The following is a 16,845-nucleotide window of genomic DNA, read 5'->3' on the forward strand; positions in this document are numbered from 1 at the left end:
GTGTGGTCAAACTGGGATTCAAACCTAAGTCGATGTTCTTAACAACTGCTGCAGGGTAGGGACTCAAGGTCTGCGTCTCTTCTGAATAAGAACAATAGGTGCAGGGCTAGCTGTCCATGAACGCAATAGCAAGGAGCCATCGGTGTGCACGTCCTACAGGTCAGGCATGGTGCCGAGCTGGGCCCTGAGCCGCCGTGGTGTCATCTGAGATGAGGCAGTTAGAACTGGCAGGACAGCAATGAGAAAGGGCAAGGCTGTCGTGATTTGGTGGCTTGTCCACAACCACCCGGCCTATAAGCAGAAAGACAAGATTTGGATTAATTCGTTTATCGATGATGTCACTAGGAGAATCCCTGTACATGCGTACACGTGAGTTTTCCGTTCCCTCTGAGCACCATAACTGAGCCAGGTAAGTGCCTAGCTAATGTGTACCCTTTTGCAATCCCACCAGCAGCACATGAGAGATGGTGTTGCCCACAACCTCACCAGCAATTGGCACCGTTGGTATTTTTACTTGGGCCATTCTAATAGATGTGTCTGGCATCGCCTTCTACTTGTATTAATGGTCGATGATGTAAAAATATCTCCTGTGATTATTTTGAGCCCTTGAAATGTCCAAGACTTTCGTCTATTTCTTAGCTGCTGCATTTATTTTCGTTACTGTGCAGTCTGAAGAGTTTTCCAAACTGATTTGGAATACCAGCTCTTTGTGCCCTTGTGGTTCTATGATAGCTCTCTCGGCTTGGTCTGTGACTTACTTGTCCCCGCTTGCCAGAGTCACTGTAAGAAATCTCACAAATGGAGCAGCTGAAACGATGGCAGCTCACTGTCCCTCAGTTCTGGAGACCAGAACCTGAGCTGCAGCTTTGGGCAGGGCTGGCTCCCTCTGCAGCTCTGAGGGAGTCCCCTCCTGGCCGTGTAGATGGCCACCTTCCCGGTGTTTTCCTGGCACCTGTCTCTCCGTGCTCAGCGCCATGTCCAAGTTTGCTCTTCTTACCAAACATAGGCCACGTTGGGTGATGGCCCCTAAGGACCTCACTGTAGCTTAATGACTTCTGTCTCCAACTAAAGTCACATTCGAGGTGCTGGGGTTGGAGCTTTAGCTTATGAATTTGGGAAAGGCAGAATTCAACCAACCATTTACCATTTGATTCTTTTTAACAATTTATTTTGCAGAAAATGTTTTAATGTTGATTAAGTCCAATGTATTGGTGCTTCTCTTCTATTGGTATCTTCCTGAGCTGGTTTTTACATAAGGTATGACGCCTAGGTTTAGGTGCATGTATTTTGGTATATAAGTGACCAATGGTTCCACACTGTTTGTTGAAAAACTACTATTTCTCCACTGAAGTATTTTATACCATTATGAGAAAAATTAAGAAGGCGTGTTTGTATAGGTAGACTTTCGAAATCATATGACTCCATTTACCCGTGTGTCTGTTCCTTGGCCAATACCACACTGTCATGATTACGAGGGCTCAAGGGTAAGTCTTAAAATCAAATAATGCAATTTCCAATTTTCTTTTTTTAATTTATCTAAATTCATTTGACATTTCATATAAATTTTGGAATTATTTGCCTTTGTCTAAAAAGATCCTGCTGGGATTTTAATTAGAGTCACTTTAAATCCATAGATCAATTTAGGAAGAGCCAACATCAAATTAGGAAGAGCCAACTGTGTTGATATCTTGAACACCATGTGCCTCTTCATTTACTTCTGTCTCTCTGAAAACTCTCAACAGTATTTGGTACTTTGCAGCTCTCAAATTCTGTACACTTCTTGTTTTATATAGGTTTATATATTTCACTTTTTTGAACTATTTTAAATACTATGTATATTCTCATTTTGCTTTTCAATCATTCCTTTCTTTTTAAGAAAGTTTACTTATGTATTGAGAGAGAGAGACAGGCCCCCTCAATTGGGTCTCAGGTGACCACACTCCCACCTTAGCCTTTCCCGGTCAGCCAGGTCACTGGAACAGGCAGGTATGCCTAGCATGCACAAGTTGACCTGGGTACTGAGAACCATCTTGCCTGTTACTCCAACATTGCAGGGTGGTGCACTGCCACTGGGCCACCATGACTGGGCCATTAGACATCCATTTATAATGTATAGGAATTGATTATTCTGTGCATCTGTGTGTATGTGTGTGGGGGGTGTACCTTATTTCCTGTGATTTTGCTAAATTAACAAAAATCTTAAAAAACCTAGAACCTCTTAGTTCTAGAAGGTTTTTATATAATCTTTGAGATTATGTAGACAATTCTGTTGTATCTAAGTAAGACAACTTCTCTTTTCTTTCAATCTGTGTGTTTGTTTTTGTTTCTCTTTCCTTATGCAAGCTAGAACTTTCTGTTTTTAAATTTTTTTATTGCATTTAATCACAGAACACCTTCACAACATACAAAATGTTTTTTTCAGCATGAATAAATTGTGCTGTCTGCCAAGTCAGAGATATTACCACATACATTATCATCAACAGATAACTTTTCATTTCTGTGTCTTAATTTTTTTATCTTTCCATGATCGCTTTTCTCTCATGCCCCATTACCTACCCCCTCCTATACTTTCTCTAGAATCTACAGTTGCTCTCTATATTATTGTACCTTCCAGTCCCTCAGTTTCTGCCATAGAATGCTGACGTTAGCTACATATTGAGCAGGGACATACAATGCCTCTCTTTCATAGTTTGGCTTGCTTTGCTCAACATTAAATCTTTCATATTTGTCCATTTTGTATCAAATGTAAAGGTCTCATTATCTTTTTTATGGTTGAGTAATGTTCTGTATTATATATGTGCCACATTTCTTCAATGCATTCATCTGTTCTTGGACATTTGGGTTGATTCCTTGCACAAGGAACTCAAGCAGCTTATCCACCAAAAAAAAAAAAAAAATTCAATTCAATTAAAAGATGGACAAATGAGCTGAACTCTCTAAGGAAGATATATGAATAGTCAAAAAGCACATGAAAAAGTGTTCAACATGTCTTATCATAAGGGAAATGCAAATTAAAAGCACAATGAGATACCCCAGTCTGAATGATTAAGATTAGAAAAAACAACAACAAAGAATGGTAACTGCTGGTGAGGCTGAGGTGAAAAGGGAAATCTCCTACCCTGTTGGTGGGAATGCAAATTAGTACAGCCACTGTGGAGAATAATATGGAGGTTCCTCAAAAACCTACAAGTAGAACTACCATATGAACCATCAATCCCACTCCTGGGTGTCTACTCAAACAATGGGAAAGCGATCAGAAAGCAACTTGCACATCTGTATTTCAGACATTCATTGTATGCAGAATAGGACCAGTGAAAGGAGACTTCCTGGCTTTTTCCTGATTTTAGAGAGAAATTATTATGTCTTTCACCACTGAGATGTTAGCTTTAAGTATTTTATAAATGCCCCTTATTAGATTATGCATTTTACTTCTATTCCTAGTTTATTTTGAGTATTTATCATAAAAGTATTCTGCTTTCTCAAATATTTTTTGTACCAATAGAAATTATGTGGTATTATATCTTAGACAATTAATATGGTTGATTATACTGATTGATTTTTGAATATTGATCCAGTGTTTAATTATTTAATTGAACTCCAGTTGATCATATATCTTTTTATATACTGCTAGAGTCTATTTGCTTATGCTTTACTGAGGATATTTAAATATATGTTCATGAATGATACTGATCTGTAGTTTTATTTTTGTTTATTATCTTCATTTAAAGATCAGGCTAATGCTTACCTCATAAAATGACATACAAAGTGCTTCCTTATCTTTAAGAAATTATGTGTGATTTATTATATTTATTGGTTTGTCAAGAAAGTCATGTGTATTTTTCCCTATGCAAAAATGTGTCACAACTTTTCTGGCAACCCATATTTTGTAAGTGCTCGGTAGAATTACCCAGTGAACAGTCGGGCTTGGGATTTCTTTTTTAGAAAGGTTTTAAGTATAAATGTGATTTTATTAATAGTTATAGGGTTATTCAGGTTATTTGTTTCATCTTGGGTGAATTTTGGTAGTTTGTAGTATTCGAAGACTTGGTCTATTTGAAATAAGTTGTTGAACTGATATGTCTCGATTTGTTCGTGGTATTTCTTATTCTTTTGATGTTTGGGGGTCTATAAAAAATAATTGTTTTCTTTTTTTTTTTTTTGGAGAGGTTTTCGCTATAGAGCGTGTGCACTCGCCAGACAGAAAGAGAGAGACATAGAGACCGAAAGCGAGAAATCATCCCCCAGGGGGAATGGTCACACTGCAGTCCCTTCTCCTCCATTCTCCTCTCGGGATCTTGGGCACGAACACACACATGCCTGGCGTGAGTTTTAAACCACCAGGTCCGGGACGCGAACCGCGGTCGACTACGTGGGAGTCCAGCGACATAGCCATTACGTTAACTGCTGGTTCCCAAAAATAATTGTTTATTTCTGATATTGATAATTCTAGTTTCTGTCTTATTTTTCCTTGTTAGCCTTGACAGAAGTTTATTAATGCTATTGATTTTTGCAAAGAACCAGCTTTTGATTTCTTGATATATTCTATTGCAATTCTGTTTTAAATTTGACTGGTTTCTGCTTATAATTTTCTTTCTTCCACTTGCTTTATTTTTTCTCTTCATTTTTTAGTTTCTTAAGATAAAGCTTTCATGATTCATTTAATACCCTCCCTTTTCTCTACTATAAGCATTTAATGCCTTAAATTCCCTTTAAAACACTATTTCAGTTTTATCCCATACATTTTGAAATGTTTTATTTTTATTGTTGTTCAATTCAAAGTATTTTCGAATTTCTCTTGAGTCTTCCTCTTTGATTCAGAGGTCATCTAAAAGGTCTTGTTTACTTTCTAAATGTTTGGAAACTTTCTTGTTATCCTTCGATAATTCTTTAATTGATGGATAAAATTGCGTGTACTTATGTGAAACATGAGGTTTTTAAATGTATATACGTGTGAAATAGTTAAATCTAGCTAATTTACAAATGCATTCTCTCACATAGTTTTTTTGTTTCGTTTTGGTTTTTTTGCAGTGAGAACACTTAATATCCACTATCTTTTGCTTTTTTTTTTTTTTCCCTAGAATACAATGCATAGAGTCAGACTCGGCTTAGTAATAGTAACTGGATAATATGGAGACTCTCTGTTTCTTGTCCAGGACCTCTCTATACACCAGGTGCACACACACACACACACACACACACACACACACGCCCATGATCTGGAGCGGCTGAGGCTGGGGGCTGGATCACAGCATAAAGACCACTGGGGGTTCCTGTCTGTCCCTCCCTCCATCTTTCTTCAGAATAAGTAAATTTTGTTTTGTTTTTGCTATAGGCCACTTGCTAGAGAGAGAAAAAATGAGAAATTATCCCCCAAGGGAATGGTCACACCACAATCTCTTCTCCAGTTTACGCTCTGGATTTTGGACACACTTGCACATGTACCCAGCATGATTTTCAAGCTTCCAGGTCCAGGACTTGATCTGTTTAGCTGGTCATGTGGAATCCAGCACCTTAACCTCCATACCATCTGCTGGATAAATAAATAAATAAAACTTTTAAAGCAGTGCACTATATTACTATGAACTATTGCCACCAGGCTGAACAATACGTTTCTTGCGCTTATTCCTCCAATGTAGCTCTAATTATACATCTTTTGACCAACATCTCTATCTTGCCCCACCTACTAACTACCTCAGGCACCGATAACCACCATCCTACTTTCTATTTCTATGAGAGCAACCTTTTTAGGTTCCATATATCAATGAGATGATGTGATATTTGCCTCCACACACATAAACAACAAGCTGATTTTTGATAAAGATTTCAAAAACACACAATGTGAAAAGAAGAGTATTTTCAATAATTGGTGTTAGAAAAACTGGATATCTACTTGCAGAAGAATGAAATCAGACCTTTATCTCTTACCATATACAACAGCTCAAAACGTATTAAAGACTTAGATGTAAGATCTGAATCTATAGTACCGCTAAAAGAAGACATATGGAGAAAGCTTCGTGACATTCATCTGAGCAATGATTTTTGTTTAATATATATATGACTTCAAAAGCATTGGGAGGGACAGCAGTTAGCATAATGGCTATGTCGCTGAACTCCCATGTAGCCAACCGTGGTTTGAGTCCCAGACCCAGTGGCTTAAATTCACGCCGGGTGCATGTACATGATCCCAAGATCCCAAGATGAATATGGAGGAGAAGGGATTGTGGTGTAGCCATTCCCCCCTGGGGGGGGGGTGATTTCTCACTTTCTATCTCTCTGTCTCTCTCTGTCTTTCTGGTGAGCTCACGCACCTTATAGCAAAAACCTCTCAAAAAAAAAAAAGCATAGAGAAAAAAGCAAAAATAGACAAATGGAGAAATATCATTCACAGCAAAGGAGACAATCAATTCACTGAAGATACAACCTACAGAACAAGAGAAAATATTTGCAAACTACACATCTGATAAGAGGTTGATTATTCAAAATACACAAGGAACTCAATAACTAAATAGCAAAAAGAAACAAACAAAACCAGATAACCTGATTTTAAAATGGACAAAAGATATTAATAGGCATTTTTTTCTTTTTGATTTTTGGTTAAATTGCATTATGCTCAGAAAACATGCTTGGGGGAACCAGCAGTTAGCATAATGGCTATGTTGCTGGACTCCCACGTAGTAGACCGCGGTTCGCGTCCTGGACCCGGTGGCTTAAAACTCATGCCGAGCGCGTGTGCGTGCATGCCCAAGATCCCGAGAAGAGAATGGAGGAGAAGGGATTGCGGCGTGACCATCCCCCCTGGGGGGTGATTTCTCGCTTTCTGTCTCTATGTCTCTGTCTGTCTGGCGAGCGCACGCGCTCTATAGCAAAAACCTCTCCAAAAAAAAAGAGAGATGAAGAAAACGTGCTTGGTATGATTTTTACTGATCTTCCTTGGCCAGGCCTCATGCAGATTTGAAAATGCATGTATTCTGCCCTTACTGAGTCTATTGTTCCATAAATGTCAATTAGATGCAGTGGATTGATAGTGTTGCTCACTCCCCTCTTCCTGTTGATCCTCTCTGCCAGTTTTATCTTACTAATAGAAGATTGTTGGCATCCCCAACTACCATGATGGATTTATCTGCATTTCATTTTCAGTTTTTCAATTTTTGTTTTATGTATATTGAAGCTCTTTGGTTAGATGCATACACATCTAGTATTGCTGTGTCTTCTTGGTAAATTGATTCTTTTATTATTACGCACTGTTCTACTTTATCCCTGGTACATTTATTTGCTTTGAAGTCCATTTTGTCTGATACTAATACAGCCAACTCAGCTTTTTTGATTAGTGTTTATCTGGATAAATTTTCCATCTTTTTCTTTTAATATACCTATGCCATTAGATTTGAAGTGAGTTTCTTATGGAAGCATGAGTAATACTTGCTGTTTTACACATTCTGACAACCCTTTTTTTTTAATAGCATGTGTTGGACATTTTTGTTTACTGTAATAATTGATATATTGGGGTTTAGTTCTATTATTTTGCTATTTCTTTCTGTTTGTTCCATCCATTTTCCATTTTCCTGTTTCCTCTTTCCTGCCTTCTTTTGGGTTATATGAACACTTTTAGTATTACATATTGAATTTGTTTACTACATCTCTTTGTACAAATTGATTTTAAACTGATTGTCCTAAGAGCTGCGATGTGTATCTTCAATTTTTTATGATCTACTTAGAAATAATATACCATTACTTCAATAGGAATGTAGAAAAAGCACTTCCTCACGCATCCCTATGCCCTCTCTATAATAATCGTCATACATGTTATACTACGTACATCGAAAACTATCAAATATTAGTACACATTTTTACTTTTTTGTTGTTGTTAATTTTACTTTTTTGGAGGGGGAAATTTTTGCTATAGGGTGCATGCACTCGCCAGAGAGACAGAAAGCAAGAAATAAACCCCAGGAGGGATGGCCACACCGCAGTCCCTTCTCCCTTCTCCTCTTAGGATCTTGGGCATGCACACACACATACCCAACATGAGTTTTAAAGTCACTGGGTCTGGGACTCAAACCATGATCAACTACATGGGAGTCCAGCAACGTAACCATTACTCCATCTGCTGGTCCTTCTTGTTAATTTTATCAGATGGCACTCGCTGGAGAGAGAGAAAGTACCTCCCATATGGATCAGTCTCACCACAATTCTTTCTCCTCCATTTCTCTTTCCTTTGGGTTGTTTTTTTCTTTTTAAATATGGAACGCTTCACGAATTTGCATGTCATCCTTGCACAGGGGCCATGCTAATCTTCTGTATCATTCCGATTTCAGCGTATGTGCTGCCGAAGTGAGCACTCCTTTGGGGATTTTGGGGCTTGCACACATGTATCCAGTGTATTTCCCAGGCTGCCGTGTCTAGGACTCAAACTGCACAGTCAGCCATGTGGGATTAAGGCACCTTAATCACCATGCCATGGGCTGGCTCACACCTTTTAACTTTCAACTTTTAAATGTATTTTAAAGAATTCCAAATGGAGAAGAATAATCTGTTAGATTTACTCACATATTTACCACTTCTGTCCCTCTTTCCATCCCTGGTATTCCAAATTCCGTCCTGCTATCACTCCCCTTCTGTCTGAAGTCCTTCCTTTAGGGATTCTTTTAGAGCAGTTCTGGCAATGAATTCTCCTCGTTTTCCTTCAGTTGAGAATGTCTTTATTTCATCTTTATTCCTGGAGGTATTTCTCAGGATATATATTCTTGGGGGTGACAATTCTTCTCTTTCAGCACTTTAACAATGCTGCACCACTTCCACCCTGCCTCCATGATTTCAAATAGGAAGCCCAAGCCATTTGAATTGCTGTCGCCCTCCAGGGAGTGCATCATTTTTCCTGGCTGCTTTCGCAAGTGTTGTGAGTGTCTGGTACTCAGCAGTTGGGTTTTGATGTGTCTGGGTGTGGGTTTCTTTGGGTTTGTTCTCTCTGGGGTTTTCTGAGCTTCTTGATTCTGTTGGCTTATATATTTTTCCAAGTATGGAAAGTCCTCAGCAACTATTTCCCAGAATAATTTTTAAGCATCATACTCTCCTGTTTTATTCGGATGACACAAATGCTAGCCCTTTTATTTTCATCTCACAGTCCCTGAGGCTGGGTTCCTTTTTCTAATCCTTTTCTTTGTTGTCAGATTGGATCATTTCTATCGATCTGCCTCTTTCCGTGTTTATTCTGTTATCGAGCCTACCAATAAGTGTTTGTGTGTGTCCTTTCTTTCTGGACTAAAGGTTTTTATCATAGGGCACATGTGCTCACCAGAGAAGGAGAGAGACAGTGAGATAGAAAGTGAGAAACTGCCCTCTCCCAAAGGGTGATGGCCACACCACAATCTTTTCTCCTCCGTTCCCCTCCTGAGATTTTGGACATACATGCACATGCACCCAGCATGATTTTCAAGCTGGGACTTGAACCACAGTTGGCCATGTGGGAATCCACTGCCTTAATTGCCATATCACCTGCTGGCCCCATGAATAATTTTCTCTGAAGTCTCTGTCAGGTGACTCCAATAACCTGTGTCATCTCAGTACCAGTGTCTGCTGATTGTCTTTTTCCATGAGAATTGCGATATTCCTGTTTCTTCACATGCCAAGTTGTTTTGGATTGTACAAATTTAGGATCATACCTGGGAATGTAGAGGACACGCCAGGAAGCTCTGAAGGGTGCACGTGCCATCTTCTGCTCGTGCAGGCAGTTGACCTGCTTTCATTCAGGCCACAGTTACAACATGCCTGCTCCTGGCTGGCCATGGATCAGAATGAGATCAGTGTGCAAAGCCTTCGCAGTTCTGTTCAAATCGGTCTCACAAGTGTGTCCCCCAAGGGCCAATCTAGGGCCCAGTTGATTTGTTCGACCTTCAAAATGTGTCCAGTGTGATATGGTGACATTTGTGTGTGTGCAGCTTGTGTGTGGAGGGGATGACGAGCCCAGGGCTCCGTGGACGACGTCAGCCCGTCTCTCTGGCTAGAAGCCTGAATGGCAGCCCCTGTGCTCTGCTGTGTACCTCTGCTGTGGCTAGGCAGCTGAGAACAGAGTGGACAAGCTGGGCATCTTGCCCCCGGAACATCAGCTCCCCTGTCTGGACATCCTGCCTCAGAGTGTTGGCCTCTGGGATTCGTGTTTTGGGATCCCACCATTATCTTTTATTTTTCTTTAAAAAAACAAAATTGCCAGGGGGCAGATGGGCTTGCCAGAGAAAGACAAGAGAGGGAAGGACAGAAAGTAAAAAAGCAGCCCCCTTGGGGAATGTTCATGCCACAATCCTCCTCCAATCTTCCCTCTTTTAAGGATTTGAGGCATGCATACACATGTGCCCAGCATGTTTTTCACATGATTTTCAAGCCACCAGGTCCAGGACTGAGATCGCAGTCAGCCATGTGTAATCCAGCCACCTTAACCACTGCACCCCTGCTGACCCTGCTAACCTCACCTTCACATGGTTGTTTAAGGGGCTGGGGCACGAGAGAATGGAGGGAAAATAGAAAGAAAAAAAACAAGTAGAACTTTCTGGATTTCCTGCTACTTGAGCTGTAGCGGAGCCTTTCCCTGGGTCTCCTGCCTGCTCCCTGCGCCCTCCTGGGTCTCTGGTGCAGAGGCCGGCCACGAGGAGGCCAGAGGAGAAAGCCGCCAGCCCCCTATGAATCTGGGGGCATGTCGACTTCTGGACTTCTACCGCAGGCTCCCTGCTGCTGTTTGCTTCCCAGTCTTCCACATATATTCTGTCCAGTGTTTCTGAGAGTCAGGACTGAGAGTTTTCAGCCCGGTTTACCCAGACCCATGGCTCAGTGCACGTTTGCATCAGGGAGTCTGCACCGACCTCCAGCTGCTCTGCGCGGCCCTGGTGATTCATGGCACCTGTGCAGACCAGCGCTGTGCCTGGTTCAAGTCGCGTGTGTTGATGAGATTCTCTACGCTTGTCCTTTGTAACATTAAAAATATATCCATGTAGCTGTATTGATTTTGGTTGGGATACATTCCTGAACACTTTTAACAGAATTCTTGCTCAGCATGTCCCTGACCCAAGTGTCTGGTAATAAGCTGCAAAAAATAAAAAATGAATTTACTTTTCTTTTAAGAAAATCAATAAATCACAAGAGACGAATTTAATAAGAAGAAAAAACAAACAGAGAAATGGAAGTTTCTGCCTTATGACAGCATTCATATTGAAACAGGAAATTGGTGACCAGAAGGCAATCCACAGGGGCCCTGAGGACATGCAGCCTGGGTCCAGAACACAGGTTCAGAGGGAGCCGAGGCGCAGGGTCTGCAGGCTGCCTCTCCCCACCCAGCCAGGACACACCTTGTCCCCATAGCCCTCTACCGTCTGCAGCATTTCCCGAGCTTGCCCTCACCTTTCTGGGGAGTTCCTCAGCCAGGGAAGCCTTCTGGTTTCTGAGAAACACACACCCTCAGACCAAGTGCACCTGCCCACTCCGGAACATCTGCTGGGACCGCTTCTTCCCACAGGGTCCCAAAGGTCAGGGTGTGTCTGGGGTTCCTACCACAGCTCTGGCCTGTCCCTCGTCCCTGTAGGATCGGGCTGATCCAGATAATGGGTCAATGCCCTGTCCTCCTTCCTCACTCCTCCCTTCAGTTGTCCTGTCCGCATTTCATCAAAGCAGGCTGGAACAGACACTCCTTAAAGGAGTCCTAGGAGTTTAGAAGATGAAAGGGGGCAAGAAAGGTCAAGCAAAAGGGTCGAGGTCCCAGACGTCATGATGGCAGGGAGATGCCAGCTCACATTCATCCAGATGGCCGGAATAAATACCGCAGGCACTGCATAATGGTACAGACTGCAAGTCCCCCGTGTCCCCGGGACCATGGTGGGCTCTGCCATGTAGCCGAGGCATGTGGCCGGCCATGCCCACTGGGTCTATGCATGTGCACCCTGCAGGGCTGCACAGCAATGGTGCACCACCTAGAGCTCATCCTTCGTGGAGGGATGCACGACTACACAAAACCATGTGAGTGCCGGTGAGGTTGTGGAGAACTGGAACTCCTACTCCACTGCCAGGAACATACAGCGGCACAGTGGCTTTGGAGAGGTCGAAAATGTTAAACACAGTCACCTTAGGAGCCAGAAACCCTAATATACAACACATGTATGTACACATACATATCCAGCCAAGATAATGGAAACATACGTTCACACCACACTCACACATGAACCTTGCTAACAACGTTATCCATAGCCAGAAAGAGGGAGCCACCCAATCGTCATGGACTGATGAAGGAAGGAAATGGTGAAGCCCGTGTCCCATGGGGTCACAGTGGGCTGCCCCTCACATCCCCAGGAATGAAGCCCTGACAATGCTGCACCTTGGACATGCCTTGGGACACCGTGTTAAGGGAGAGAAGCCAACACAACAGGCCACATGTTGAGTGACCCCACTTGTGGGACATGGTGTCGAAAGGTGGGTCTGCAGCGACGGGGGGCAGGTGAGTGGTTGCCCAGGCATGAGGATGCCGAAGTGAGGAGTGACAGCTCACAGGTTATGTAGAGGGTGACAAAAGCATTCTAGAATCAAATCCTAATAGTGATTCGCAACTTTGTGAATAGATTAAAATCCACTGAACAGTATGCTTTAAGATGGTAGATTTTGAGAGGTATGCATCTTTAGAAAGAAAGAAAGAAGAAAGAAAAAGAAAGAAAGAAAGAAAGAAAGAAAGAAAGAAAGAAAGAAAGAAAGAAGAAAGAGAAAGGAAGAAAGAAAGAAAGAAAGAAAGAAAGAAAGAAAGAAAGAAAGAAAGAAAGAAAGAAAGAAAGAAAAAAGAAAAAATAAAGAAAGAAGAAAAAAAAAGGCTGCCTCCCAAGCCCCCGCCACACATACAAAAGAAGGTGCAGGAAAAGGCGAGGAAACCTCACTGTGCTCGTAGGCAGGTATGTGCAAGAGGAGAAAGGGGCAGGGTCTGGCTGACCTCATCAGACTGGAACTCCCTGAGTGACATACCTTGGAGGCTTTGGGACAGAGGCGTCCCACAGCATGTACAGAGGACTTTGCGTGTGAGGGCTCGTGCTGACCCCTGAAAGTGGAATCCAGAAAGACGGGCACATGTTCTAGGAACGTGGAGGAGCGGGAGTAGCCAGTCGGGGGTGAGCAGAGCCTGGGGTGTGGTGCCGACCGAGGCGAACGAGGACAAAGCACAGATGTGGCAGAGAGGTGGTGAGGACACCGGTGTTGCAGGGAAGCAAGGCCTGGAGACCCACCTGAAGGGCACTCCGCTGTGCTGTGCTCACTTGGTTCTGCTGTGGGGACCCAGGGGTGTCGGCCAGCACACGTGCAGAACGGAAGCTCTACAGTGCTCCTGCCTGAAAGGGGCTGAGCGAGCCCAACGATGAGGGTGCACAGAGTGGGGGGCTTGTGAGCAAGTGCACACCCCACGAACTCGCAGGCCCTCTTCTTCCTCCAGGCCGTTGGACAGCCTGTACTGTGGCCCTACCCTGGCAGAAGCTTAGCCTCGCTGGTACTCACGTGAGGGTAGAGACGGACAACACGCAGTGGAAGGGGTCCCGCCTGCACTCGCACAGGCTCCGTACGTGCTAGGGCACAGTGTCGGCCACTGGCTGAAAAACGGCCCAGCTCCCCATCCCTTCCTTGGCCCTTTCCCCAGCAATGCGGCTTAGCTCCTCATTAAAGAGAGGAACCTTCCGGAATCATCTGTGGGTCTGGTAATTTCTATTGGCCAGTAGAAAATGCCGGCTGTGAAGATGTGCAGCCTTCAGTCTGGGCCCCAAGAGGCTGCGAGATTTCCTCTGTGTCTCTTAGAACGGACACGTCTAAATCGGCCTCCTGGGAGTAAGAGGCCAACCGAGCAGAGCCACGTCACACGGCCACGGCTGTCCTAAACCATACGGCCCTCAGCCACTCACCCACTGACCACAGAAGCAGTGTGAGCCTGGCCGAGTCTCCGAACCTGGCTCACATCAAAGGACCCACAGCTGACCCATGGATTTGTGAGAAATAATAAAGGCTGTTGCATGAAGTTGTGGGTGGCTCGTTACACAGCAAGACTTAACGGATACAATTTTGACAAACAAAATACAGAGAGGAAAATTGTAACGGCAGAAAGGAGCTGAACTTAGTTGAAATTCCTCGATTACCCACTTTGTGTGGGGCAGCACACCGACTCCAACGTCATGTCCCGTAGGTGTTGCTGAATGTAAGAAGGAAGTGTCCTGACGGGGCACGGACACTGCATGTGTCAGCTCAGAGACACCCATTCTAGAAGACAGTCTCTAAGAGGCGCCCCTCGCCCCTGGAGGACACTCTGGTTCCTAGCATGTGGGTTACAGAAGACCAGCTGTGCCTGCCTGGGGGATAAGGCCCTGACATTGCGTCACAGGGGAAAGGTCGGCCAGGAGCAGCCCTCTGAGCGCACAGTGGCGGGAAGCCTCCCTGGTGGGAAGACCGTACAGTGGTGAGCTATCGCTATGCAGTGTTACCTGGACGTGAAGAGTGAAGCACAGAGGCCGTGGGAGGCCGCGGGAGGCCCCATCTCAGCCTCATGCAGTTGGAGAAGGCTCCTGCAGGAGTCCTTAGGAACGAATGAGGAACAGCAGGCCAACAGACAGGGGAGGCGGCCCATGCCAATGGCCCTATTTCCCCGAGCACCGGCTCCGTACCAAGCACTTGGTTGAAGCAGCATGTGCACTTGTCATACCTAATCCGCACCAGAAAACAGCCCTGGGAGGTACTCGCCACGGTTCCCCCAGCACCAAGAGGTGGCAAGGCTGAGACATCAGAGAGCCCGCTCAGGGTCACTCGGTGGACTAAGAAGAGGGGAGAAAGCATGATCCATTCACGTGGGCTCTGGTATGCCGGGTGGCTAGAATGCCGACCATGAAGAGAAAGAGAAAGACGTGCACACTGAGGCCTTGGAGTCAGGCGGGGCCGGGATGGGGGTCTGTCTGAGGCCTTGGAGGCAGGCAGGGCCGGGGTGGGGGTCCGTCTGAGGCCTCAGAGGCAGGCAGCAGTGATGCGGTGACCAGTCTTGGGGAGAAGGCATGACAGTCAGCAGGCCCCCTGGCTGGAAGGTGAACGTTAAACAGGGATGAGATGTGAACTGATTGCACAAGAGCTGGTCCCTCTGGCAGCTGCCGGAAGACTTCCAGGGGCACTGCGAGACAGGCACAGAGGCCAGGGCTGAGACTCGGGGCTAGTCACCTGCTGTAGGGTTCTGCAGCGGTGTGGACAGGGCCCGTGCTTCCTGCCTTCGTTGGGGCTGGGGCCGCTGGGATGGGGGAACTTGCAGGAAGAGGTCTAGAGGGCAGTGACCGAGCCTACAGGCCATGGCGTCTGCAGAGGCCTGTGGGTGCCTGCCTTCGGCTTCCTGAAGGGTTTGGTCCCCATACCTGTCAGTGAGGAACATGGGACTGACAGCTCCCTGGACCCGATCGGTGTCTCTGTTGAGTGGAAGGAGAGGGTCCCATCACCGTCTGGTTAGCCCTGGACAGCGTGCAGCTGTGGCCAACAGGCCCTCCACTCAGGGATCAGGAGGGGACTTCCATTCTCCCAGCCCTTGCCACTGACTGGTCACAGCCCCGCTTGAGCACTGTGAGGCAACGACAGACCTGCCGCACCTGCCTGGGGACCCTCATGAGCCCTGGGGGGACAGTACGTCCACCAGGTCTCCCCAGAGCAGGCCCTGCTGGCCGAGGTGTGCTCTCTGTGTACGCAGAGAGTCATCTCTCATTCGGCTGCAAATCCATTACCCACGAGCTGCTGCGGCCCAGCCTGTCACATCACATTCCCGGCGGGTGCAGGCTTCAGAGAGTACTGAACCTTACGTAAGAGGCAGCTGGTCAGCGCAGGTCTATTTTCGGAAGCATCTGACGGTAACCAACTTTGAACATGGAAGCATGTTGGCAGGAGTGATTGATTTGAGGATCCTGATTTAAAGACACGTGTCTGCTCAGATTTAGGTATATGCAAAGCCCTTGGTGAGAAGAGGGTCTTTTCTGTTTCTTCCCTTCACCTGCCTAAGAGGGCCATCCCTCACTTCTCCGCGGTTCATGAGCTTGCAGCTACTTCCCGAAATCCTACTGCAGGGAGAGGGTCCCGGTGAGGACGGGTGACATCTGGTGAGCAAAATCAAAGACACAGACTTCCAAACATTGCAGTGCAGAGGGAAGGCCCCTGCACCCCATTCCCAGGGACAAAGCCCAAAACAGCTGATGGAAGCCAGAGAAACCCCAGGCCCAGCTCTGCCGCTGGGATCTGCCCTCTGTGAAGTCAGGCACCGCGAGGCTCTGAACAGACCTGCCTGCGTGCACACTGACCTGCCCATCCATCTCACCCTAACCTGAATCCCGCCTCTACTTGGGGAAGCCCAGGTCACATCTCCATCCGGAACCTACCTCGGACTCCAGCCTCCGAGGGCAGTGAGTAGCCTGGCTGTTATCTGGGCCGACCCACAGCCTGGGCCTGGCATAGGACTCGGACCTGCAGAAGTAAAAGGCAAACCCGTCCAGCACCCGGCGGCTCACACAGACGTTCCTGGAGCCATCCCTGCCTGCCTTCCTCGCACTCTCAGGGTGGACCGCAGCCTCTTCTCTTATGACAGATCTAGAATCCCAGGCTGCTTCTTTGTGACTGCAAGGCCACCCTCAGCTCTACTGGGAATGATGCATGGGTGAGCTGACCTGGCGGTGCTGACCTGGGCGTTCTGACCTGGGCGAGCTGACCTGGGAGCGCTGACCTGGCCGCGCTGACCTGGCCGCGCTGACCTGGCCATGCTGACCTGGGCACGCTGACCTGGGCCTGCTGACCTGAGTGAGCTGACCTGGGCGCGCTGACCTGGCCGTGATGACC

The 16,845-nt window shown here is 45.7% G+C and overlaps 1 non-coding gene across 1 annotated transcript; it reads right to left on the reverse strand.

The window, feature by feature from the left end:
- Positions 1 to 8,234: 8,234 nt before the first annotated feature.
- Positions 8,235 to 8,339, reverse strand: LOC114005352 (U6 spliceosomal RNA). Its single transcript, XR_003547217.1, has one exon. It is a non-coding gene; the product is annotated as a U6 spliceosomal RNA (small nuclear RNA).
- Between the last annotated feature and the right edge of the window lie 8,506 nt (positions 8,340 to 16,845).

The sequence above is a fragment of the Tupaia chinensis genome, unplaced genomic scaffold (genome assembly GCF_000334495.1).
Source record: "Tupaia chinensis unplaced genomic scaffold, TupChi_1.0 Scaffold143651_1, whole genome shotgun sequence".
Lineage (NCBI taxonomy): Eukaryota > Metazoa > Chordata > Mammalia > Scandentia > Tupaiidae > Tupaia > Tupaia belangeri.